The 3,765-nt window shown below is 42.4% G+C and overlaps 1 long non-coding RNA gene across 1 annotated transcript; it reads left to right on the top strand.

Moving 5' to 3' along the window:
* Positions 1-27: 27 nt before the first annotated feature.
* On the top strand, positions 28-3,757 carry LOC104912181. Its single transcript, XR_794449.2, has 3 exons — positions 28-211; positions 1,843-1,951; positions 2,063-3,757. It is a non-coding gene; the product is annotated as an uncharacterized LOC104912181 (long non-coding RNA).
* Positions 3,758-3,765: the final 8 nt, after the last annotated feature.

The following is a 3,765-nucleotide window of genomic DNA, read 5'->3' as shown; positions in this document are numbered from 1 at the left end:
CCCCGGCAGCGAGCCGCCCCCCGTCACCGCCTTCCCGGCCGGCCGTCCCTTTCCGCCCGCCTGTGGTTGGGCCCGGCCCGGAGGGAGGCTCTGCAGGGAGAGAGCTGCTTCAGGGAGGTCCCAGCGTTTGAAAACGAATTGAAATGTGCGCTTCCTCTTAGTGAAGGAGTACGACGTGGTCTTGCATTTGCAGCGGGTTTCACGAGCAGAGGTTTGTCAGGAAATCATTGTCACTAAAGACATAAAAAGCTGTTTTGACTGATGACAAGTAAAATGTTTTCCATGTTGCCTTGCTTTGATCCCGCTCTTATCTGTAATATTCATAGTGATGATGTCCAGTGATGCTTCTCATAATGTAAAGAACCCTGGTACTGTAATGTAAAGCACTGGTGCGAGCCAAAGTCCAGGGAGGGAGGTGGATTGATGTTACTTCTGTTTGCTCTACATCATAAAGACACACACCTGTACATTACAAGGGATTTTAACAACTCCATCAGTCCCACCACAGAGGTAATAAGTAGATGAAAAGAAAGAAAAACGCACCCCATGCTCGCCTCGTGCTGCCTTACCCAATTACACATGGAGGCACAGAACTGCAGCCTGTCTTCATTTCCAAGTGAGAACAGGAGAAACAGAGCTCCTGGAGCACCCCGGCACCTGCAGCAGCATGCTGGCAGGAAGCTTCCACACACAACAGCCTCATCGGACACTTCTCTTGCAGAGCGTGGGGAAGCCAGAGGACATGATCTGAGCCACAGTTTGCTTTCTGGCTCAAGTTACTGGCAGGCATGGTAGTCTGGGATTGGAAATGAAGAATAGATTTCCTATTTCCTATTGAGAATGCTGAGCTGATGTTTCTGATCTTTGTTTCAGTTCGAAAAAATCGAGATCATCTTCTCCAGCAGCATTAAAAACAAAATAAGGAAACCTGGTGCATTGTCATACTATTTGCCAAATGATTAAATTCTGGATTTATTTCACTCTGTTGTTACAAAGAAGCTGTAGACCATTTGGAGCACGTGTGCTTCCTGATCTTTTGTACAAGAGGGATTTTGCTCTTGATTAGTGTAATGTCTTTTATTGCCAGATTCTACTCCATTTGCCTTTTTAAAGGTAGTTTACTTTGTCAGTACTCCCATCCTGGTCTTCAGTTTAAGCAAGAAATAAGTAGATCTTTACCATTACTTACAACATTTTACCTTAAATACCCGTATGCCCCCTGGCTGGCCCATCCATTGGGTGTTCTGCCTCACTGGACAAGGCAAGGGCTGGTGGTGGGCATCAAGGAGTACTTGCATGCATTTTTGCTTCATAATTCATCAGATAACACACAGCAAAGTTAAACTAAGCCCAACTGAACCATTTTATTTTTGTGAAAGAGACAGGAATAAAAGATATGACCTGACAAGATGACCTTCTGAAAACATACACTGCAGTAAGTGAAAGAAAGGAACTGAAAAGACAAGTACAGCTGTTAGATACAAAATTTTTTCTTGGCTGCACAAGAACAGTAGATTTTCCTCCTACAGGCATGACATCAAATTTATTCATTTTGAGGTTTTGGTCTACCTGGAGAAGGATAATTAAACACTTCATAGTTGTTCAATAGTGAAAGCAAAAATAATGCCATGGGTTTTACATTAATAGTCTGGGAATAAAAAGCATTGCACTTTTCTGCCAATAGAAAATTTACTATTGTGAGTCAAGAAAACCTAGTCATTTCACTAATACCCAACTGGAGCATAACTCTAAACATTATAAATCTTCTTTCATGAAGATAAAATGCCTTTTAAAGTGCACTTTTGAGAGCGATGATTATGGCAGGGTTTTTTTTTTCTCAAGGAGAAAAGGCAGGGTGCTGTGCATTGCAGAGGAATTTCAACTCTGAGAAGCTGCAGGACATTGTGAGGAGAACTGGCCAGAGGGCAGTCGCTCAGCCTCACGACGACAGGTAAGCACAGAGTTCAAGTAAATGTATCTACCCAGGTCTCCACCTGTATTTTTTTTCATTTTGGCTGATAAGCTTTAATTTCTGCCTCTGCTGTTTCTTACTGTTAATCAGATTACAGAGAATTGTGCTTCAGAGGAGGTGGGAATTATGAGCGTACTTCTCAAACAGTTCTGAAGGAAGCTGTGCAAACACATCTGAAGAAACATTCCTGGAAGAATTTTAATCTGTTTGTTTTAAAAAGCACACCACTTATTTCTATTAAATTTTGAAATTCCCTGAACTAGGCAGCTTTTATTGCGTACCATCATCCTAAATAAATATTTTGGCATAGTGCATTTCCAAAACATGCATAAAACCTTATGACACTCTCAAAGATTCAGATAAGCATTAAAAGTAAAATTAGGCATGTCGTCTTCAGAATTGTTCTCTCACTGTTGAGAAATTAATTACATGAATGTGAGTGATTTAATTCAACAGATTTTTTAGTCCAACAAATTTTTTTAGAAAATCATGTCTGTGGTAAGAAAAACCATCTGATAATTTGAAATAAGAAGGCTTATTTTATTTGGAAACATCATTTGAAAATACTTTCCTCCTGTTTCCAAGAGCAGATCAAACACCTTTCTTTAATCTTAGCTGGTAAGATGGTAAAATTTCAGCTTGTCAAAATTTCAGTTTATCATGATAAGCATTTTCCATTTTCTGTGAAGTTGGTATCAGAATGATTAACAAAAAAAATTAAGGTGGCAGTTGGAGTACTTTCCTATAGAGGTAAGTGGGAGACAGGTGCTGAATATAAATTTCTCTTTAATAAAGTGTTACCATGACTATAATAATTAAGAATTCTTTGATGTCTCATCTAGCAGCTGTAATTAATAGAAACGATAAAATACCATGCAGCGAAATTGCAGTGTGTTATGGTTCCAAGTTTCCCACTGGGGCTTTAACTGAGCAGCAAAGTCCCTTTCCAAGGCACGGAATTCAAGGAGATGAGAAGCAGAGGGGCTGTGGGCAGACTCAGGTGGGACCTGTGAGAGCACTACTGTCACATGCTTCTTTGATGCTTTGTGTGGAAGATGCACTACAATAATTCTGGGAAGCCAAAGAACAGAGCCTTTGAACTCTACTCTATGCTCAGGCTGCCTTTATTTTGGCGTGGGCCAACATTTTGTTCAGAGAGCAGCTTTTACAATGAAACAAATTTTAAAAGGCACTTCAGAGTTACCAAACAGTAACATCTACCCATCCCACTCGACTCCTCTCACCTCTCCAAGTGACGATCCAACCACTGCAACATCTAAGGGTGTCCACGGGCAGGAAGCTGGATGCTGGAATAGCAAGGTGCTGCCTCGTGCATTCACTCCAACAGAACGCTGAGGAACGGGGCATCTCCTGCCACAATGAGGGCAGTGGCCATCAGCTGATGCTAGAACCTAACCCGCTCCGTATCTGAGCTTCTCAGCTCCCGTCTCTCCCCTCCTCTCACTGCCAAAATAAAGTTCCTGACAAGAGCATCTTCCTACCTGCTGTTTTCTTCCTTAACCTTATCTTTAGCTCCTTCAATTCCTTCCTGTGTCAGACAGCATCAGACCTAAACGCCTGTATTTGCACACGGAACATATGCATACAGCTCAATACGTTTTCTTTAAGAGGGCCTTTTCCTGCTCTCTGTACTGCGGCGCGTTATACGAGTCCAGTCTCTGTCGAACCGGCTGATTTTTGCCTCTGACTGAACCCGAACCAGGGCCGCTGTGGCAGAGATATGAACAGAGATGTGTCTGAGGCTTTCAGCTCCCGAAGCTGCCGCGACAACG

The sequence above is a fragment of the Meleagris gallopavo genome, chromosome 9, assembly GCF_000146605.3.
Source record: "Meleagris gallopavo isolate NT-WF06-2002-E0010 breed Aviagen turkey brand Nicholas breeding stock chromosome 9, Turkey_5.1, whole genome shotgun sequence".
Lineage (NCBI taxonomy): Eukaryota > Metazoa > Chordata > Aves > Galliformes > Phasianidae > Meleagris > Meleagris gallopavo.
Note: the sequence above shows the minus strand (reverse complement) of the source record. Positions and strands in the feature narration are given on the sequence as shown.